Source organism: Phragmites australis, chromosome 8 (genome assembly GCF_958298935.1).
Source record: "Phragmites australis chromosome 8, lpPhrAust1.1, whole genome shotgun sequence".
NCBI lineage: Eukaryota > Viridiplantae > Streptophyta > Magnoliopsida > Poales > Poaceae > Phragmites > Phragmites australis.
In genome coordinates, this window is record NC_084928.1 from 11,927,940 (window position 1) to 11,952,753 (window position 24,814).

A 24,814-nucleotide genomic window follows, 5' to 3' on the forward strand; every position below is an offset into this window, starting at 1 on the left:
AATTTTGCAGCTATTTTTTTAATCTATTTTCTATATTTTTATCTCATTTTTATCTATTTTCTATATATTTTTTAAATTTTGTAACTATTTTTTATTTTTATTTTTCGGGCCGCCTGTGGCATCGTACATGTCGTGCTCACCGGGCTGGCCCGGCACAGCAAGAGCATGACGAGCTATGCTGTGGGCTGAGGGCGCGGCACGTGGGCCGGCTGTAACACCCTAGTTTTTCAACTTTTTGAAAATAATAATAAATATTCTTTTCCTTAAGAGTAGGGTGTTAGTCTTTGTCTCAAAAATCCTAGGAGAAAGAAATTATTTTCTAAAAAGCTAGAAATTAATGTAGGCTATATTATAGATTAATTGCATTCATACCGGAGTAGCTACATTAGGGTTTTTATTATGCGAAAAATAAGTTTTGAAAATCTCGAGGCGCGCCGTTCAAGTTTTGGAAAATTTGCAAAAAATTTTCTAAAAAGAAAAATTTCTTTTCTTTTCCTTTTCTTCATTTTCTTTTTTTTTTTCTTTTCCCTTCTCCCTCTTGGGCTGAGCCCGATCTGCCCTTCCCCGTTTCCGGGCCGAGCTCCAGCCCATCTCCATCCCGCCTTCCCGACTGGGCCGGCCGAAGGCCACAGCCCAGCAGCGCTGCAGCGTCCGCCGCTGGCGCTTGGCCGATTTCTTCCTCCGCCCGCCCGCAAGCGCCCGGTCTCCTTCTTCCTCCTGTAGCCGAACCGGACTCAAGTTCGAGCGCCTAGCGTCGCGCGCCTCCCTCCCCGAGTACGAATCCCAACCAACTCGAGCTTATTCGCAGCCGCGTGCCACGCCTATATAAACACCCGAGCACCCCCTATTTCCCATCTAAATTCGGCGAAAACTCGAGCTCCTCCGCCCATCGCCATAGCCGCTCGGTCGAGCTTCGCTTCGGAGGATTCCGTCGCCCGTTTGCCGTAGCCGAGCCACCCTTGAGGACCTCCACTGCCTTTCGCGCCCACTGGTGCCTTCGCCGGCGCGATTTGGCCACCGGAGCTCCCTCCCCGTCGCTCACCCGAGGCCACCGCCGTCTACTCCACCGCAGACCACCTTTTGAAGGCCCGCCGCCCGAGGTATGCACTAAAATGGACTCCCCTTGTCCCCTTCTTCCTCCTCTGCCGCCGTTCACCATCGTCGCCAATGCCCGACGACGAGGTCCGCCACCTCTCCGGCGACAATGCTGCCGCACCCGAGCTTTCCACCGCCGCCTTCCTCTCTAGAACCGGCCGATTAAGCCTCCCTCACCCTTGACCGTTAGATCCAAAATGGATGGCCACGATTAGAAGCTTCGCATACCCTTTCAGCATCCAATCACATGATGCCACGTGGCCACTTAATCCCAGTCGGCAAGACAAGCCATGTCATCGCCTGCATAACTTGGCCACCTCAGCGAATCAGCCCGCGTGGCAATGCCACGTCAGCATGCCTTTATCCAGTCATTATTTCTATTTGTTTGAATTTAGGTATAATGGCAATTTTGCAAATAAGCCCCTGGACTTTCCTATATTTAAATAAAAGCCCCTATCTTTATACAGTTTAGCCACTAAACTTTCTCATAATTACACATAGGTCCCTCAATTTTTGCAAAAAGGCCCATAACCACTATATTTTTATTTAAATTAAGTCTTTTTTATTTTTAGATTTAACCCTAATCTTGTTTATAGCATAACTTTCTTGTTTTAGCTCCGATTTAGATGGTTTTCGTGCTCACGTGTTCGTAGCGACGTGTACTATCTTTTAGTACCTTTTTCATATGTTAGCTATTGTTTGGTGTACTGTTCTTAGTTAGTTTTGTTGTGTGTTTTTTCGATGTGTTTCGAGAGCAGACGAGGAGCAGTTCAAGAATCTCCAGGACCAAGTATTTGAAGAGTTGGAGCAGCAAGTTGGGAGAGGCAAGTGTCCTTGAACATTTTGATCCCAGTTTTGTTTAAAATGCGTTCTTTACTTCAAACATGCATGCTGTTAATTTTGAATCCTATGTACCTATAGTATCCTGTTCCATATAATTCCTTGTCGCCTAGTTGTTAGCATTGGACATGATGGGTAGTCATGTTGAGTTGTGCACAAGGGGATGGAAGGGTTAATGGTTAAACATGACTAATGAATTAATGCAACTATGAGTTGGGAATATTAATGATGGTATAGCAACATGGAACCTTAGGCCTTGAGCAAAGTAGTGTTGTTGATGATGAAGTTATGTTGTTGGTTTAGTGTTTGCTCAAGTAACCTAAGTAAGGACCGGTTCGTGGAGCGACAACCCAAGAAAATACGTACCAACCACGAGACTTGGTATGAGACAGGCCTAGCCTATTAATTAGTGGATTCTAGTTTTGTGCGTGCCAAACGGAAGAGTGGATGTGTGGGGACGGTAAAGGCTAGAACCATGTGGTTAGTGGTATGAGAGGTGTAGTGGAAGGGAAGGGTGAAAACTTTCCGGAGCTACAAGGCGCAAAAGGGGGCTTCTGGGTGGTGTGAATGCCACTTTGACGGCGGTGAAACCTAGCGGGCATGCACATACTGGATGAAATTTTGTAATGGCTTTGTAGTGACTTTCCGGCGGCACACCACTGGCGTGTGTTACGTGTTTCACGGACACGACAACAAGGAAGATCACGACTTGTGGGGAAAGCTGGACAACCTTTGCAGAGTGTAAAATCTGATATATCAATCGTGCTCACGGATATGAGAGACTTGGATCCTCACATGATTAGTTGGATGGGTTTGGGTTGGTTTGATCAGTTTGGGAGCCTGATGTGGGATTCAGGTGGTTGGGAAACATCTGGAGATGTTTCTACGAGTTGGAGGTCTACTGATGATTTACCTAGACAAGTAGGATGCTTTTATAATACTTCGTTAGTATAGTTAGCTTTTATGCAAATTTAAACTGTTACAGCTTGTTCCTTTGTTTAAGCTTGCATGGCATTTTATTTTCCCACACTTGCGGAGTACGAGTTGTACTCATACTTGTTGTTTTTTTCCAAATGTCGTCCAACCGCCACTCAGACATTGAAGGAGATCCAGACTTCTTCGTTGATGAAGATGAAGACTGCTAGGCTGGTGTTTTGTCTTGGTCAATTGCCTGTGGAAGTTGGAGCTTCGTGGTGTTTAGCCTGTGTGCTTTTGTTTAAGACTTTGAGGTCTTTCTTTACTTATTCAAGTTAAACGTTGTAATAATAACACTGCGTTGGATACACTAATGAAGTCGCTGCATGTATGAAACTTGATCCTAGCATACATGTGGTTTACATCTGGTTTTGTCCCTTTCTAAAACCGGGTGTGACAGAGGTGGTATCAGAACTGTGTTGACCGTAGGCCGCAAGCCTAGCTAGAATGGACGAGTTTCTAAGGACTATTTTGATAAATAAAACTATTTTGAAAACTCTGCTCTGTCTTTTCTGTACTTTCCTTGCTTATTCTATTTAAACCTTGCTGCTGACTCTCCCTATTTTTTAAAATGTTGTAGATGGCTCGGACCCATAAGACTGCACGCAAGAGTACTAACGGCCACCTTCCTGCTCGACCATTGACCCCGACTCGTGCCATGGCCTTTTCAAGACAATAGCCACCTCGAGTTCAGCGATGGAGCCGTGTCTACCACTCCGATGGATGTCGTGCCGGATGGTTCCCCGCCAAGCTTTGGGAGATACTTCATAATCTGGGATCCGAGAAGGCACCAGAATACGCAAGAGTGAAGACTGAGTACGCTGATGCCCCTCCTGAGTGGAAAGTCGAAGTGGTGATCTTCGGTTCGCTACCAGAGCGTGGAGCCTATGAGGTGACGAGCATCCATTATGCCATCTCACCAAGAGCTACCTTTGAGGCTAGGATTCGTGACACCACCTACCAAGCCCTACTGGTCCTCTGCCACCGCCACAGCGACGACCTGATCTTCACGCAATATAGCCATTACCCTCAGCGCATCAGTGGCTTCACCAACATCACCGCTACACCCGTCATCGCAGAAGGTACTACCAGGCTTGGAGAGCAAACCGCCCCGGCTTTGGAGCTGAGTCAGGAGTTGGATCGGACTACCGAGGAGCTACAATACGTCAGAGGCAAGCTAGCTCAAGCGCAGAGTGAGTTACGCAACAAGAAGCGTCACCACCCGGACTGTTGGGAATCTTCTTCATCTGACTTTGTATCTGAGGAAGAGACTACACGTTCCCCGCACCGTGTTCATGCTCGTCGTTGTCCAGCTCCAGCACCCTGAGGATTCGGCAGAGTTAGGAGTTCATTTAGGAGGTTGTCCTATAGTTGTTATGAGTCGTTAGAATCCTGTGTTAGTGAGTAAGTTGATTTGGTCGTTAGAATCATGTGTTTTGTGAAGATCCTCTTCATGAATGCATCCTTATAATATAATGTATTATTTAGTTTGGGAGTCTACCTCTATTTTTCTTCTGTTGTTCTTCATAAATTCTTTTTTTCCTCATCTACCTGCCCCTATCTCAGATGGTGAACCTAAGGAACCGCGCCAACGCTAATGGCAGTACTTCTAATGAACAAGACAATGATAATCCCTCTCCACCGCCACAGCCATCCCTCGAGCAGCTTTTGGCAGTGCAAACTCAGATTCTACAAGGAGTGGCCCCGAATATGACCCAAATGTAATAGAATCCCCTCGTCGCCGCCCCTGCACCACCACAGCAATCCCGTGACAAGATCGGAGAATTTCAAAGGACTAAGGCACCTACCTTCTCTTATGCTATTGAACATATGAACGCTGATGATTGGCTCAAGGTCATCGAAAAGAAACTCTCAGTCACTCAGTGCAACACCAGGGAAAAGGTTTTGTTCACGTCACACCAGCTGATGGGACCTGCTACAGACTGGTGGGATGTCTATGTCGCTGCTCACGAAGAACCTGACAGCATCAACTGGCAGGAGTTCAAGAATGTTTTTCGAGCTCATCATGTACCCCAAGGAGCTATCAAGATGAAGAGAAAGGAATTCATATCACTCAAGCAAGGAGGAATGACTGTGAGTGAGTACGTCACTAGGTTCACCTAGTTGTCCCGGTATGCACCAGAAGATGTAGATACCGATGAGAAAAAGCAAGACTATTTTTTGGAAGGGCTGAATGATGGATTGCAGTATTCTCTAGCTTCTTGTGATTTCAAGAACTTCCAGGCCCTTGTAGATCGTGCTCTTATCCTGGAGCACAAGAGAAACAATATTGAGCGCAAGCGCAAGATGGGCCACCCAGGTCAGTCAGGTAGCAATGCAAGGCCCCGTTATGACACCTCTCAGTCTGGACCTATGAATCGTTCTAGTCAATAGTACAATCAATCGAGGACCTAGTCTACAAATTAGAGCTCATCCAGGAATGCAGGACAGAACCAGCGCTCCAACCTTCAATCTCCCCACAATTCAAGTCAGATCCCTCAAAGGAACAACAACACTGGCAACAACCCTCAAGCCTCCACCAAAGGAAAACCTTGTTTCAATTGTGGAGTAGAGGGATATTTTGCTTACCAATGCCCTCATAAGCATCCGAATCATCCACCTACCTAAGGATCAAACCAGCAGAACCGCAATGGGAATCAGCCCCAGAATCAAACAAAGCAGAATGTGGCTAGAGGCCGAGTGAATCATGTGGCAGTTGACGAAGCTCAAGATGCCTTGGATGTTGTGATCGGTATGTTTCTTATCAACTCCAACCCCGCTACCGTATTATTTGATTCTGGAGTATCGCATTCTTTTATATCGACCAAGTATGTGGCAAGCCACAATCTACCTATATCTCTTATGAAGAATAGAATGATTGTTAGCTCTCTAGGTGGAGAAATGAAAGCAAGGCATGTATGCCCGAACCTTAGTATTAAGATAACGAGGGTAGATTTCCTGGCAAACCTTATCGTTTTGGAATCCGAAGGAATAGACATCATATTAGGAATGGATTGGTTAACCAAGTTCATTGGAATTATCGACTGTGCAAGAAGAGTCGTTCGTCTGTCTGCGAAAGGAGGAAAAGAAGTGGAATACGTTGCAAAAGTTTCACCAATGGCTAGGGGAACAGTTAATCAAGCTGATGGAACACCAATGGAGAGCATTCTAGTTATTCGTGATTACCCGGATGTTTTTCTAGATGAATTAATAGGTATGCCACCTGATCGTGACAACGAGTTTGTTATAGAACCAGTACCTGGTACAGCTCCTATATCTAAAAGGCCGTATAGAATGACTGCTAATCAGCTAGTGGAACTTAAGGAACAATTGCAAGAGTTGTTAGACAAGGGTTATATCCGACCTAGTTCATCACTATGGGGTGTACTAGTGATTTTCGTACCCAAGAAAGATGGTACCCAAAGGATATGTATAGATTATCGCGCTTTGAATGAGGTGACCATCAAGAATAAGTACCCACTTCCCAAAATCGATGACTTATTTGATCATCTGAGAGGTGCATGTGTGTTCTCCAAGATCGATCTTCGCTCAGGATATCATTAGTTGAAGATTCGAGTTTCAGACATTCCTAAAACCGCCTTCATCACCCGTAATGGATTATATGAGTATACGGTTATGTCTTTTGGATTGACCAACGCCCCTGCCTACTTGATGTACCTGATGAACAAAGTGTTCATGGAGTATTAGGATAAGTTTGTAGTAGTCTTTATTGACGACATCCTAGTTTTCTCAAGGGATAAAAAGGAACATGCAGAACATCTGGGATTGGTTCTACATAAGCTTAGGGATAATTAGTTGTATGCTAAGTTGAGCAAATGTGAGTTCTGGCTAGATCAAGTTTCTTTTCTCAGTCATATCATCTCTGCGGGAGGAATAGCAGTTGACCAAAGAAAGGTGGAAGATTTTTGAATCGGAAGTCTCCCCAGAATGTCTTCGAGATCTGTAGCTTTCTTGGATTGGCAGGATACTACCGCCGGTTCATAGAAGGTTTCTCCAAGATTGCGAAGCCCATCACCAAATTACTTGAGAAAGGACAAACGTTTAAATGGACTCCTGCTTGTGAGGCAAGTTTTGAGGAGTTGAAGGAAAGACTAATATCTGCGTCAGTACTAGTCATGGCAGATACGCAGAAACCGTTCTCCATTTATTGTGAGGCCTCCCATCAAGGATTAGGATGTGTGCTTATGCAAGAAGGCCATGTTGTAGCCTATGCATCAAGGCAATTGAGGAAACATGAGGAGAACTACCCAACACATGATTTAGAGTTAGCCGCTATAGTACACGCACTTAATATATGGAGACACTATTTCATTGGAAAAAGGTGCGAGATATATTCGGATCATAAGACTTTGAAGTATATTTTTACTCAGCCAGATCTCAACCTCAAACAATGAAGATGGTTAGAGCTTATCAAGGATTATGATTTACGAATTAACTATCATCCCAGAAAGACGAATGTAGTTGCCGATGCTTTGAGTAGAAAGACTTATCTCCGAATAATGTCCATACAAGACAAACACCCCGAGCTATGCAAAGATTTTGAAAGACTTAATCTAGGGTTGGTAAACAGCGCAAAAGCCGTGGTAATGGAGTCGATTCGACCTTGGAACAAGAGATTCATAAAGGACAACTTGAGGACGAGAAGATTATGGAAATCAGGCAGCGTATTAAGGAGGGTAAAGCCCTAAGTTTTTACCGAGGATGAGAATGGAACGGTATGGTTTGGGAAACAAATCTGTGTTTCGGATATTGAATCTATCAAGGAAACTATACTTCGAGAGGCACATGAGTCTGCGTATTCTATTCACCCCAGGAGTACCAAATGTATCAAGATCTAAAGGATCAATATTGATGGTATGGAATGAAGACAGAAATTGCAGAATATGTAGCAAGATGTGATATATGTCAAAGAGTCAAAGCTCAACATCAGAGACCCGCAGGGTTGCTTCAACCCTTGAAAATACCAGATTGGAAATGGGAAGAAATCAGTATGGATTTTATTGTTGGATTACCCTGAACTCAATCTGGATATGATTCTATTTGGGTGATAGTGGATCGTTTGACAAAGGTTGCTCATTTCATCCCAGTTAAGACCACCTACACAAGACTTAGACTTGCTGAACTATATATTGCCAGAATTGTGTGTCTGCATGGAGTATCCAAGAGTATAGTGTCTGATAGAGGAAGCCAGTTTACCTCCAGGTTTTGGCAAAAACTATATGAGTCATTAGACACCCGGTTAAACTTTAGTTCAGCATATCACCTGTATACCGATGGTCAAATCGAGAGAGTAAATTAAATTTTGGAAGATATGTTAAGAGTTTGTGCTTTGAGAAATAAGAATAGTTGGGATAAAAATCTTCCCTATGCAGAGTTCTCCTACAACAATAGTCATCAGACTAGTTTGAAGATGTCACCGTTTGAAGCTTTGTATGGAAGAAAATGCAGAACACCGTTGTACTATAATGAAACTGGTGAAAATCAAGTGTTTGGCCCAGAAATTCTTAGAGATGCAGAAAGACAAGTACAACAGATCAGGGAAAATTTGAGAACAGCTCAATCACGACAGAAGAGTTATGCAGATCACCGATGTCGTGAATTTACCTTCGAAGCAGGTGACTTCGTGTATCTACGAGTTTCGCCAATAAGAGGATTTCGCAGATTTAAAGTAAAAGGAAAACTTGCACCCAGGTTTATAGGACCTTTTAAAGTGTTGGAAAAGCGAGGAGAAGTAGCATATCAATTGGAGCTACCGCCTCAATTGGTAGATGTTCATGATGTTTTTCACGTGTCACAGTTGAAGAAATGTCTACGAGTTCCCGAAGAGCAGATGCCCCTAGAGGAAGTCGAAATTGGAGAGGATCTCACCTACATGGAGTATCCCGTCAGGATTCTAGAGACATTAGAGAGAGTTACCAGGAACAGACAGATCCGTATGTGCAAGGTACAATGGAGATACCATTCCGAAGAAGAAGCAACATGGGAAAGAGAATCAGATCTGAAGACAGAGTTCCCGCATCTTTTCTCCGATCCTTCCGAATCTCGAGGGCGAGATTCCTTCTAAGGGGGGGGGGGGTAGGTTTGTAACACCCTAGTTTTTCAACTTTTTGGAAATAGTAATAAATATTCTTTTCCTTAAGAGTAGGTTGTTAGTATTTGTCTCAAAAAACCTAGGAGAAAGAAATTATTTTCTAAAAAGCTAGAAATTCACCTAGGCTATATTATAGATTGATTGCATTAATGCTGGAATAGTTGCATTAGGATTTTTATTGTCCGCTACTGGCGCCTGGCTGATTTTTGCCTCCACCCGCACGGAAGCGCCCGGTCTCCTTCTTCCTCCCGCAGCCGAACCGGACTCGAGTTTGAGCGCCGTGTGCCGCGCGCCTCCCTTCCCGAGTACGAATCCCAATCAACTTGAGCTTATCCGCAGCCGTGTGCCCCGCTTATATAAACACCCGAGCCCCCCTTTGTTTTCCATCTAAATTCAGCTAAAACTTGAGCTTCTCCGCCCGTCGCCATAGCCGCTCGGCTGAGCTTCGCTCTGGCGGATTCCGTCGCCCGTTTGCCGTAGCCGAGCCACCCTTGAGCACCTCCACCGCCTTCTGCGCCTGCTAGTGCCTTCGCCGGCGCAATTTGGCCACTGAAACTTCCTCCCCGTCGCTCACCCAAGGCCACCGCCGTCTACCCCGCCGCCGACCGCCTTTTGGAGCCCCGTTGCCCAAGGTATGCGCTAAAACAAACTCCCCTTGTCCCCTTCTTCCTCCGCCGCCGCTCGCCATCGTCGCCCATGCCCGGTGACGTGGTCCGCCACCTCTCTTGCGACAACGCCGCCGCGCTCAAGCTTTTCGCTGCCGCCTTCCTCTCTGGAGCCGCTCGATTAAGCCTCCCTCTCCCTTGACCATTAGATCTATTTTGGATGGCCATGATTAGAAGCTTCGCATACCCTTTCAGCATCCAATCACATGATACCACGTGGCCACTTAATCCCAGTCGGCAAGACAAGCCACGTCATCGCTTGCATAAGCCGGCCACCTCAGCGAATCAGCCCGCGTGGCAATTCCACATCAGTACGCCTTTATACAGTCATTATTTTTATTTGTCTTAATTTGGGAATAATGGCAATTTTGCAAATAAGCCCCAGGACTTTCCTGTATTTAAATAAAAGCTCTTGTCTTTATACAGTTTAGCCACTAAACTTTCTCATAATTACAAATAGGTCCCTCAATTTTTGCAAAAAGGCCCCTAACCTCTCTGTTTTTATTTAAACTAAGTCCTTTTTATTTTTAGATTTAACCCTAATCTTGTTTATAGCATAACTTTCTCATTTTAGCTCCAATTTAGATGGTTTTCGCGCTCACGTGTTCGTAGTGACGTGTACTATCTTTTAGTACATTTTTCATAGATGTTAGCTATTTTTTAGTGTACTGTTATTAGTTAGTTTTGTTGTGTGTTTTTCTTATGTGTTTCGAGAGCATACGAGGAGCAATTCGAGAATCTCCAGGACCAAGTATTTGAAGAGTCTGAGCAGCAAGTTGGGAGAGGCAAGTGTCCTTGAACATTTTGATCCCAATTTTGTTTAAAATGCGTTCTTTACTTCAAAGATGCATGCTGTTAATTTTGAATCCTATGTACTTATAGTATCCTGTTCCATATAATTCCTTGTCGCCTAGTTGTTAGCAATGGATATGATGGGTAGTCATGCTTAGCTGTGCACAAGGGAATGGAAGTGTTAATGGTTAAACATGACTAATAAATTAATGCAATTATGAGTTGGGAATATTAATGATGGTAAGTGTAGTTGGCTTTAGCAGTTTCCATACTAACCACATGTTGATCTCATGGTAAGATTAGTCGAATACCTCTGTACCTGTGATCATTTGGGCTTGCACATCAACGGAGTGAGCGGGCGGGCTTGTAGAGAGACTTGAGGTTGCTCCGGGAGTTAACCTAAGTGGACTCCGTACCGAGCGATGCCTGATTCAAATGGTTAGGGCTAATTGGGAAAGGTTGGCACGAGTACCCCCTTGGGTGGGCTTATGTGGTCACTTAAGCTTTTTGGTCCTTTAGATGTGTGGATAAAGTTGTACCCCTGCATGTTGTAAAAACAATTCGAATTGCCACGCTCTCGGTCATGAGCATGCTTCTGTCTATCCGCATTGGTCATAGATTTTCCGTATTTTGGGATATGGCATGGTATGTTGGGTTTGGTTGTTGAGGATTATTGATTACATAAGATGGTTCCTTCTACATTTATGTGCAGGTTGATGTTGTAGGGTAGATGTGCTTTGAGTTAAGTATTTATACTCACACATAGATGTTAGGTTGCTTACGCATATGAATTTACTTTACCTTATGATCTACTCCTTGCTAATGACTTAAATGAATAATCCTTGGAGTCAGGTTATTTATATATACCCATTATGGATTAAGTTTGTGAGTACCTTCGTACTCATCCTGCTCTTTTAAGTTCTACCAGTGAGGAGGAGTTCGTGTTTGGCTACTTCACGCTCGTCGATGTAGGTGGCAGAAATGAGTAGTGCAAGCTACTCGTGTGGCATGCTTTTGAGTGTAGCCTAAGGGCATATGGCTTCACCTAGCTTTTGGTGTCGATAGGTGGTAATCTTCCACTGCGTAGTTTCTAGTTTTGGTTAGGAGGTGATTTGTTCTTTATCTTCCTAGCCTCCTTTTGTTGTAAATAGTTAAATGATGTAGAACTTGTAATGTAATTTAATTACTCTCTCTTTCTTAAGCGTTTTTGTGATGTTATATGTTGGAAAGGCAAGTGTTCCGATGTTGGGCAAAAAACACGTGTCGAGACTACCAGAATTGGATTCGGTTAATCGTTGAGGTTGTGATTATGTTAATGACCATTCCTGATGATTAATTAGGATACAATTTAGATGGTTCATCACATTGTTGTTCTTCATGGGCAGCTCCTCCTCCTCCGAGCTATCCTCCTCTCTTGAGGAAGTGTCGATGTCGCTGAGCGCCACCACGAAACCTCAAGATGCCACCTTGGTCACCTTCTTTGCTAGCTTGTCACGATTCTTGAAAAAGGGCTTTTTGTTCTTCTTGTGCTTGTCGTGGTTGTGGCTGCGATATTCCTTCTTCCTGAGCTTTGGGCAATCAGCCTTGAAATGAGTGGTATCACCACACTCATAACAAGTCCGAGAGCCACCTCTCCTCTGTTCTCTTCTATTGTTGTAGAAACGGGTGAACTTCTTCATGATCAAGGAAAGATTGTGTCCACCTACTTCTCTATGATAGAAACCAAAGAGGACAATGCAAAGCCACTGGGTGAAAGGTTAGCACAAGAAAAGCCAACTCCAACTTGACTACCACCACTAGGTTTCCTAGGCCTATCCTAGCCGCCTTGGCTATCTCAGTGGATTTAAGCTTGCTGAGGAGTTCATCACAAGTCAATGTATCATAACTGGATAAGTACTCAATGCTCAAGATCTTCACTTCTCATATGCTATGGTCAAGAGCATATAGACTTGATTGCCCTCTTATGATCAGAGTAGGGTAAAACACCGATGGATATGAGATTGCTAACAATTCCATCAAACCTAGCAGACATAGCATCCAAAGATTCTTTGGGTCCTTGCACAAACATTTGATATTTTTGATTATATGTGCTCTAATGTCGTGCCTTGATATGGTTAGTGCCCTCATGAAAGACATTAAGAGTAGTACAAATCTCTTGGGTAGTATGAAGGTGCTAGACTCTGTCAAACTCTTTACGACTCAGGCTTGTGAACAATATATTTCTAGCCTTGTTGTTGGCTTCATATTGATTGATTTGGACCTGAGTAGTACGAGCAGCAAGAATCTCATAGTTGGAGTCCACAATCTCCCATATTGCACTTCTTTAGCTCAAGAGATAAGGCTCTATGCGCACCTTCCATTACAAGAAGTCTCAACCTTCAAAGAGAGAAATCTTTCCATGTCCATCTATTGTTTCCTACGGATCACAAAACCAGGTAGAGTCAATAAGTGATCAAACCAGCTCTGATACCAATTGTAGGTCCAAGAATAGCAACTGTAGGGATTGAATAGGCGACTGTAGGGATTGAATAGGCGCCTCACAAATTTCTTAAGAAATTGATGGCCATCTCCTATGTAGATCACCCGGTGCACCTCAAAACCCAAGCGGAAGAAAAATGGAGAGAAACTTAGTTGCTATGGAAGTTTCCAAGACAGAACATGATGCTCATGGGTGTAGATGAATACTAGGTTCCATTTGCATTGATCCCATGCATCATTGCCACAAAAAGGTAGCAACTTAGACGAAAGAAAAACTTAGAACCAACTAAGAGAGCACTGGAAGAAGAAACTCTCTGAGTTGATGATTTAAAGGCAAGAGAATTCCAGACCCACTTGTATATATTCATATGTGAATTTTATGTCTCTTGCAACAAGAAGAACAATTTCTCAAGGTGGGAAAGTTTTAGCCTTCAACCAAAAATAAAAATCACAAAAAAGGAATAACTCGCAACAAAGTAAGGGAGCCAATAGAAAGTGACCAGAAGATGAACACAAGCATTGAAAGAACCAATCTCTTCATTTCTTGTGGAGGACAACCCTCTTTTCGGTAGGTTACAAGATGTTTTCCTCACAAAAAGCGCTCATCTATTACAAAGGATAAGCTCTCATTTCCTCTCCTCTAAAACCTACTCTCAAGGCTTAAATGGCTATCTCACCTTCTCCCTACATCTCTACCCCTATATTTATAGACTGAGGGAGGTAGCTTAGCCATTAACCTTCCTTGTTCCCAAAATATCACTCTCTTTCAATGGCCTCCTACCTACCACCAGGGTATTTTCATCCATTTTTTGCTCCGTCTATCAAACGGGTGTGGCTTCTTCATGACTTAGCTTCGCCTCAATACAAGCTTCACGATGATGCCACGTGTAATCTATCCTTCCACAGTTTTGAGCAAAACGGTGAAACCGCCTCACAAGCTTCTCAAAGTGTGACTTGCTGCCACTTGCTTTCACCTCAAGCAAGTATCCCGATGTCGACGCATGCACTCCATCTTGCGATCTTGACCGCCAGCAAGTCTCTTCCGCTTGCAATCTATCGGGCCACCTTATCACTTGCAATGGCATCCCCTTCGCTTGACTTCATCAACACGCCGTCTTCATCCTTTCTTCCATGCTTTGCTTGACCTCCATATGCACAGCTAGGGTCACCCTTGACTCCGCGTCGCTTCGTCGATTGTCCGGCACCAAGTACCCCACTTGGCCTCGATCATCCGGCCATTGGCCGCCACATTGCATCCATCACCTGCACAACATTAGACAAGCAAAAACATATCCCAACTCCATCTCTAGTTAGCTCAAAAGTAAAATTCTCAGTTAAAAGCACATCTCAAAGAAAATGTGAATGCTAGATGTTCCGGCATGTACTCCTCCTGAGTGCCGGACCATCCGGTGTGTGCAAACCATCGGACCGACCAACTTTCGATCCTCCCTGCAAGAAACAGTTTGACATTCTCTTCACATGATCGTTGGACCGTCCGGTGAGAGCATACTCAACATCACTGGACCATCTGGCGCATGTAAGTCCACCAGAGCAAACTTGCACCTTCTGTGCAAGAAATGCTCCAGCGTTCACAGTGCCTATCGTTGGACTATCTGACGTGTACTCTAACTTTGTCTTCTGAGTTGAAATGCTGCAACTTGTACACCGTCTGAATGCTGGACAATCCAGTGAGTTCAAAATCCTAGGTGTCGGACCATCTGATATGTGCAATTTTCCTGAACTCAGAGAAAATACGACAACTACATTTCCTCAACAACTTTGGTTAGTCATGATCATAATTGTAGCATATATACATGCACATGCAATCCAACAATCATCAAACCAAATCCATAATCTTGTCAATCACTCATCACATTTAAACTAAGGTACATTTCAACTTGGTTTTTCACTAACCCTAACCGCCCCTCCCCCACCTTATATCTCCCCCCTCCCGCCAGACCGTATGGGCCTCAGCCCAAGTTGCCTTGGCCCATTTGGCCGACTGGATGAGGCCAATGGACTTCTTACAGAAAGGCCCCTGAATTTCTCTGTATTCACACAAATCAATATAGTGTCATTTGTCTTTTTTACATTTAAACCCTCTAGTTTTTAAATGTATTACACTGTATTGTATTTACATAATGTTAATATGGATTCCAGACCCTGAGGTAATAAGGAATTGCATAGTGATGTGTACTACCGCATAAAACCCCTTGAATTTTAATTAAATAGTGCTTTGCTTAAATATAACTTCAATTATATTGATGTTCTTGCATTTAAGCCCCTACGGAGTTTGAAAATTGTAGATAAAGCCAAATGAAAATATTACATACTTGAAATATTATATGTAAGCCCTCGAATTCTACATAAATTGCATCATGTTTTATTTACCTCTTGTAAATATGGATTGCAGACCTTCAAGTCATCAGGAATTGCACAAATAAAGTGTATTACTATATTTTCATTGTAATACCTCAGCAGTATCTTGGTATTTAATACTTTGTAGTTTATTAAAAAAATATAATTTCATGCAATATTTTATTGCACATTTTAATTGGAATAATATTTTGTTATTATTCATTTGAGCTTCAGCTTAAATAATTCATAGAAAATTCATTAAAAATGCTTATAATTGGATTATTACCTTTTTATAACATTGGCGTAGGACAAGGTTTTGGAGACTTTAACATTGGTTGCGACTGTAGCGTTGTTTGCCTTACTTGGACGAAATCCATATAATTAGCAGCGAGTTATCTCGCCCAAAATAGCGAGGTCTATACCATTTTGGTGATTACCTTCATCGTGTCTTCCATATTTTAGTGTAGAGTCTATATATTGGCTATGACTACTGTCACCTATTCAATTAGGAATAGAGTCTAATATTATAGCAACGATTCACATGTACTATATCAAGATCTACATCAATTGTCATTTCTAACATTGTATGATTCACATTTTCATACAAGCAATTAAAACATCTGCTATAAATTTACTCTTTTAGTAAATTAATACATTGTCATTTCATGTGGAACATGACTGATATTTCCTAAACAAATTTCTCAACACTTGCATTGGATGGTAACAATTACTTAACCTAGGCCAAAATGAATTTGACCGCCCAGATGTACATTGCCACCATAACTCCACCACCAGAGAATGCCAAACCTATTCCCGAGCATTCCAAATATGCAAATTTGCTTATGGTATCACCTCCATCATGATCTCAAATTTAAGTATTTAATGGAGAACAATCCACTCGCTCTTTGGACCTCCCTCTAGGAGAGTTATGAGCAACAATATGTTATTCTACTTGAAGCTCAATGCGAATGGTCTCTCCTTCACATTCTAGACTTTAAGTCCGTAGCAGATTATAACTCTCAAAGTTTACAAAATCCGCCCTACGTTGAGATTCTGTGATCACACAGTTTCGGGCGCTTGTAAAAACTTTATGCACTTTCCATTCATTGTTCCAGATATTGCAATTGCAATATCGTAATCAAAATCACGCAACAGGTGCAAAGCCCCTTCCTGAAATATAGGCAGAAAAAGAGTGAAATTGCGCAAGGTAAAAATTATTTTAGTAGAAATGATAATATAGGCAACTATCAAGTTTGTCAACGGTGTGGATGTATGAATCATCATACAAATAAATGCCAGATTCCCAAACATTTAGTTGATTTATCTCTCAAATCCATTGGAAAAGGCAAGAAAGTTAATGGGATAAGATTGAAGCTCACTTCAATGCACAACAAAAAGACACTCTGCCAATGGAATGTTCTCAATCCATTCCTCAGATGGAGAACAATGATTTAATTGGTCCAGCAGAAGGAGGATGATCTCCTTAGTGTCAAGGACATGCTCATGAAATTTACTTCCCAAGATATGTTGGGAGACCACAATAAGTCTTCTAATCATCCCCTAACATGTCATATGCCTACTATTATCCTACATTATGTTGTATATTGTATATCACTGTATAGAATAATGTCTCTCAAGATATGATATTCAACAAATTAGCACTGTCTATATTTTATATATGAGTCAAATTCCTATACAATTTTCTCTTGCATATATAGAATTTTTACGAGAAGCAATCAGATGGAAGAAAAAAATTTGTTTAGTGGAAATCTATACGAATAATACAATTTTTCAGGAGCAAAAATATTTCCATACTCTAAAACATAGAAATATTATGATCATCGCTGTACATGATGCATTTATAGTGGATTTAGATCGAGCCATAATTATTCTCCCTATGGCTACACACTTAGTGATCAATGATGCACTCTTGTGTCCTGATTCAACTTGAACCTTAATCAGATGTAAAGACATCAGTCTAAATAGTTTTCATGTGGAAACTCAAACTGAGAATGGTGATCAATATTTATTTCTATACAAATTTCTCCCCATCATATGGATTGCATTATACAGACATCAATCCCATAACACAAGTTGCATACACAATAATTTTAAAAATCTTGATGAATTCAAGATCTGGCATGCTTGCCTTGCCATCCTGGTTTAGAGATGATGATGAAAAAAATATTTCAATTCTGTTGGTTGCAACATAAATGTTGCAATATTTCCAAAATCATCATATTTTATGTGCACCTCTTGTTTCATATGGAAATCAATTTTGAGGCCCTCTTACCTTCAAATTAAAAATGAGCAACTTAATTTCCTTACCACATTCAAGGTGATATATGTGGTCTCATTCAGCCATTATCTAGACCATTTATGGTACTTTATGATCACATGTGTATTTATCCTTCACGAATGGATAATGTCAAGCAAATTATCCTTGAAACATGATAAACTCTATTCGAATGGATAATGCAAGGAATTTGCTTCACGAGCATTCAATGCTTATTGTATGACTCTAGGCATCAATCTAGATGATTAAGTACCTTATGTCCATACTAAAAAATGGCTTCACTGAATCTCTCATCTAAGAGAGTTAAATTAATTGCTTGGCCACTCCTAGCAAAATTGTTATTTACTAATCTCTTGTTGGAATCATACGTTATTACATGTTGCGGATTTGATTCAAATCTGACCAACTGCATATCATGCAAATTTCTCATTGCAGTTAGTACATGGATCGAAATCAACAAAGTATTTCCCATCTACAAAAATTCGGTTACGATCTATACGTACTGATATCACCACTGCAACATACATCTATGGGCCACACAGGAAATTAGGGATCTAAGTGAGGTATAATTCTCTATCCATGATATAATACCTCGAGCTCCTAATATAAGACTTAGATACAACTCGATACTCAGATTATATTTTCATAAGGACAACCTTTCTGGCATTAGGGGGAGATATGTATCACAAAGAATGCATTTGGTCCTTAGATCTACGTACTAAAGAATCTGAATAAAAAGTTCAAAGAATTTTAAATTCGCAACTTGTAAATGATTTGTCAAATACATTTACTAATCACAAGGTTGTCACCAATCCCTATGGTCAATGCAGCATAAAGAGTGGAGATACCTTACAAAACCACTCATCTCACAAATGAAAATAAGAGGGAGGGGGGAATCTAGGCACAAATAGTGCTTCTTAAGCAGCCACAAAACCAAATCAAAATATCTTCTAAATCAGTAAATAAAATTCAGCCTCTTGTTGAAAGATACCTAATGGATGCTCTACATCCAGATCCTAGCACAAATGTATGCACAAATTTATATGATGGGACATCCAAACACTCTAACTCCATTATTGTGGGAAATTTAATAAAATATCCACAAACTATTGATTCCCCTAAATCATACAATAGAAAGACTACAATTGTCGACATATATAATTCACCTCGATAATTGTTAAAGGCCTTCAATTGGATCTAGGCCAAAGTCCATGGCCATGGCAGAGTGCCTCTAGCGCTCGGACTGGAACAAATAAAATGAAGCAATTGAGGTAAAATTGCACTCGCTTAACAAAAGATAAGTATTTACCTTACTAATACATACTCTTCATTATGACTTCCCCTAGAAGCAAATTGGGTCTATTCATTCCAAAGAATGAGGTGGTGAGACAATGCGAGGCTTATAGGAGGGTTCATGCAGAGATCCGACATCGATTTTTGATGAAAATATACTCTCAAGTTATATGTGGAATTAAGTTCCGATATCTAATATTTTTGGCAGTACAAATGGATTTATCCATGCAATTGATGTAGTGACTCATATAGGTCACTAGATTAGGAATTTATATGAAAGACCCTGAAGGGCTTAAAAACCCGAATCCAAAAGCAAATCGCAACATGTATTGTGTAAAATTAAAAAGTCACCTATGACTTAAATCAGTCAGACAAAATATGGTACAACTGACTGGGTGAGTTCCTTCTATTGAAGGGTTACTCAAATGATGATGATTTCCCATGTATGTTCATAAAGAAATCATCAACTGGATTTTGTATCATCTCACTATGTTAGAACTACGCAACATACATAAGTGGCAAATAATCATCTTAAGATGGAGTTTGAGAGGAAAGACTTGGGTTAAACCAAGTATTTGCTGAAGTTGTAGACTTAAGCATCTTGCATCAAGAATCCCATCTAAAATACCTATGGTCGTTCGATCTCTTAATATGGATAAACATCCATTCAGACCTAAAGGTGATGATGAGGTGATATTGAGACCTGAAGTTCCATATTTTACTATGATTGGAGCACTCAGATGTCTTGCAAATTGCACCAGACCCAAGTTTGTATTTGCAGCTGAGTTATTAACTAGACACAACATAGCTCCAACAAAATGATATATTGTTGGCTTATGTAATATCCTTTGATATCTCTAATGTACAAAGGATCTTGATTTATTCTATCAGAAAATCAAGACATCACCAAGGTGGGATATATTGACACTGGCTTATTGTTTGATCACCATAATGCTAGATCATAAACCGGTTCTATTTTCCTATATGGTAGTACAACCTTATCATGGAAGTCATCAAAAGCAAAATCTAGTTGGTACTTCCACTGATCATTCTAAAATAGTTACATTATATGAAGCATCACGTGAGAGTGTATTGCTTTGCAGAATGATTAAATCATATTCTAGGATCATGTGGTATATATTCATCAGAATATCCTATAATTATCTATCATGATAATATTGCTTGTATTTCTCAAATGTATACATGTTATATAAAGTGCAATATTACAGAGCATATTACCACAAGATATCATGCAAAAGAAGTCATGTGAAATCTAGCAAATTTATTGACTAAGTCATCGCCCACTTCAATATTTCAGAAATATATTCGTGGAATTGAAATGCGAAGGCTTCAAGAATTGCAGAATTCATGGGGAGTTAATCCCTAAGTTATAACTTATTTATGATAATCAGATCATACATATTGTACTCCTTTTCCCTTAATAAGTTTTACTCTCAAGTTTTCTCATATAAGATTTTTAATGAGGCAATATCAATACAAGCATATATGCCATATCATTTTCTCCTAAGATTTTCCCCATTGGGTTTTCAAGGAGTTTTTTCAATAGCATATTACAATCACTTTTTCTCCTCATATTTTTTTTCATAGGATTTTTGGAGGAGTTATTCATTGATCAATATACGAGGATGAATCGATCATGAGGGAGTGGTGCAGTTGATCGATACAGAGCCACAACCGCCTATGGTGGTAGCCTCCTTACCATCCGCTTGAGAGGGATGCCTCCCTAACAGGCACCTATATATACACAAATGCATCAATGAAAGAACAATTAATGCATTTCCTATCTATTGTCTCTATTGTGTTCAATCGAGTTCTCAACAATTCAATAGAAAAGATTTCGGAACACATTTGGTTTCGTAGAAACTTTCTATTGTCTTGTGTTCAATTCATGGATTTGCCACTATGTGACATTGAATATGGACAATATGGTCTTACGGTTAAGACGTCATTGTTAGTCTATAAGGTGATCGATGACAATTGTTAGTCCACAATTTAATACATAACAAAATAGAATTATGAAATTAAGTTGTAATTAAGGACTAATTAGTAATTAAGCATTTGATTGGAGGGCTAAACACAAATGGTTAGGTCCCAGATCATATTAGCGCTATATAAAGAGAGAGTTGGCTTGCTAAATGCTATTTAATGTCATTAAGAGGTAATTAAACCCTAACAATCTCCCTCTCCCTAAAACCATCTCGGGAGCACTTTTGACTAATCTGAAGGCCGACTATAGGGGATTTTTGAGGCGCTGATCAAGGCATATTCATCAACCAGAAGGATAGCATATCCTAATACAGGTTCTGATCTTAATTTCAGTAATTAGGATTGTATTCGGTCCCATTTTTTGAATTCGTAGTATAAGAATCTAACATTTTGTATCAAGAGCCTAGGTTAGCTCTAATAACATGAATCTCCAATTTCAGAATCATAGAATTAGGCTAAATTTGGATTGGGGTTCTAGATGCTAGTGGTTTGAGTCTTTGCACTAAATTTACAACATTTTGCTACCATCTTCCACATAATTATGGTAGCAATGCATAAGTCAGACTAGATTTTTTTTTTCAAATCCCAAGTTTTGGTCGCTCAGTGTTCATTCCCCAAACTCTAGCATGCTTTCCTAGATCGGTTCATGCCTTTATGTTTGGTTCCTGCTAATCCCTTAGCAAACCACAATAAAATTGCATAGAAAAGGAAAAGAATAGACTGAATCCCTAATCATTAGTTTCACAGTGTGTTTTCCCCAAATTTGTGAAGCCCTGATTTACCAAGTTGTTGAAATTAGGCTAATCTATACCTGCATCTGCACCTCAAGCGTGACGCGCTAGCAGTTTCGCACGGCGCGCCCATCGTTACCGCCTCGCATGACATTGCTGCTTAGAATGCCCATTGCTTCGGCCTCACAGGTCACCTTGCGCTACTGCCTCACCATAGGGCACTACATCCACCGCTCTGCACAGGTCGGCACCCGCGGGTCTACCATTTATCCAACTTCTGTCCATCTGTCAAACATTCAAATAAAAAAAATTAACAGCTCATTATAGTGCCCAGAAAAATCAACATTATTGTGCATGCTTTATAAATCTCTGTACCGTGCAACATAAATCAACAAAAAAAGGTTCCATGACAGAACAAATCATAAAATCCACAAATACATTCTCAATTCAGTTATTTACTAGAATATACTCAAATTAAACAATGTACTGCCACCGGGGTGCGCTGCCGTCTCCACCGAGATGCGCCACCATGGGGCATCGTAAATCTACGCTATGAGGTGCGCATCATTGCCTTTGGTTTGTGCCACCAGAGTGTGCCGTCGTTGCCACTGTCTCTTTTTTTTTTGAGGGCGTGCGCCGCCATCTCTTTTTTTTAGGGCGTGCGCCACTGTCTCAGCACTAGGGGTGCAATCTATTTTCTTTCCAAGTCCCAAAATAGACTTGTTGCTCTGGCCTACAACTGACAAGTAGGCCATAGATTTATCTATATATAAAATTTTAGATGTTAAGGATTCAAACTCCCTCCATAGCTCAGTGGTAGTGCTAACCCTCCTCATTCGATCAGTCCCAGGTTTGAACCTTGGGATGGGTTGTTTTTTTCTATTATGCCTCCCTACTATTCACCTCATACTTAAATGTGGGACCTTGGCTGACTGGTGGGCCACGCTTGCTTTATCCATGCTAGAATTTTTTGACAATAGAAGTTTGTCACAGGTGCTAACCAAACTCTTATGACAAAATTGTTTCGTCACAACACTTTGGTGTATCGGTCTGTAACGATTTTTGTTTGGCCTTAGTGACGGTTGTACCACTATTCATCACTAAAATTCAGGGTTATAGCCCCAAATTAATTCTTATGACACTTTCTAAAAAAACAACATAAATCAATGATGGTTTATAGCATTGTCATATAATTTTTTTCATAGATTAGCAGATTTGTTGTAGTGTTCCTTTGTTTCTAATTATAAAGAATTATCGAGCAAATTTGAATTGCTAAATAAGGAGCATGAAGAGCTTAAGTCAAAACTTGAGGACATTGAATCTCAACCTAAGGTTCCATTGAAGCAATCTACCTCTTTCTTTAATTTTAATACTAAGGTAGGTACTTCCACTTCTTATGATGATTTGATTGATCTATCTAGCTCACCCCTTTGTAATGAGACATATGTTGAGAACGTTGTTGTAGAATCATGTAATGGTCTCATTGCATAAGAGAATGATGAGCTCAAACAAGAAGTAGAGAAGCTCAAAAAGGACTTAGCAAGATTGAAGAACAAAAATCATGCCCAACCTCCTCAAGATAACCGTGACAAAATGGTGAACAAGCTTGAAGATGGGTCCATCATGACATGCTTCAAGTGACATCAAGAAGGCCACAAGTCCTTCCAATGCAAGCAAGTCCAAAATGAGACCAAGGAGAAGAAAAATGCGATGAACCTCTCAAATAAGACCTCCAACATCTACATCAAGCCTAACTACAGGATCAAAACCAAGAGCAACCACTACAAGCTCAAGAAGAAGGACAATGACAAAGTGGTTGCACACGTGGTTGGGAGAAAAGACCGGTTTGTGATGCGCATTTGCCCGATCTTCTGAAGGTAATATGATAAGTTGATTAGTGGAGTTTCGACGTTGATGATCCAAAGGCTCTGATCAGAACAGATCAAAGACCCTCACAACCACTACACCACTACTCCGTGGTTATCAATAATGCCAAGACACGGTTGACCTCATCAAGAAGGCTTTTCCTGCAAGCGAATCGAGAACACAAGCAAGAACAGGTAGATACAATCTGAATATTGCTAATTACCAATGAAGCACTCGAGTTTGGGGTTCAACAAACCGATAAATGGCAAAACTGTATTAAACAGAATAATCTAAGCTAAACCCAAGCCTAAACTATGATGACTACTGTGTATATATAGGGGGGCATGAGGAGGTCAACCTAGGGTTGTGCAACCATGGAGAGAGGCATGCACAACCTGGACTCCGACTCCGACACGATTACAAAACCCGGCAGGGTTCAAAACGGTGACGCAACACCTTTTTCCTTTGACTCTAACTAAACTATAAGAAATATTTGGTCGAGCTCATATTTGGAAAGGGATCGTCATAACATTTCCATAATATCCAAGATTGCCTAAAACGGACTTCGTATGAGAGAGTTATGCTCGTTTTACTGTAGTATTGTCCTGGAACTCGACTTCGATCACGACCACGACTAGAGCTCAGCCTTAAGTCCGAGTAGACTTGGCCATCAAGGAATGACGCTCAAGTAAGGTAATGGTGTTTCTCCCACATTCCTATGCAATAAAACATCACAAGAATTTAGTAGTAATCCATCCAAGGAAACATGAACAGCAAGGAACGAGTTCACCTGGTGGTTTAATTGTCATGCACGTGCTCTTGTAATTGGACCTTGTATGATTTGAGGATTATTGGTGGTATTGATCATATCCGAAGGAGCCATGGGCTCATCATCCTCCCCCTCTTGAATTGGAGTCGTCCTCGACTCAAGCTCATCTTCTTCTCCCAAATATGGCTTCAAATCTGAAATGATAAACGTGGGACTAACTCCAAAATCTGCAGGTAGGTCCAATTTGTATGCATTGTCATTGATTTCCTCAATTATCTTAAATGGTCCATCAGCTCTAGAGATCAACTTTGATTTTCTTAGTTCTGGAAACCTTTCCTTCCTCAAATGCAACCAAACTAAATCACCTAGATTAAATTTTATTTCCTTCCTACCTTTACTTCCAGCAATCTTATATTTTTCAGTCATGCTCTCTATATTCTTTTTAGTTGTATCATGCAACTTAAGAATAAACTCTGCACGTTTCTTAGCATCTAAATTAAGGCTTTCAAAAGTAGGCAAAGGTAGTAAATCAATAGG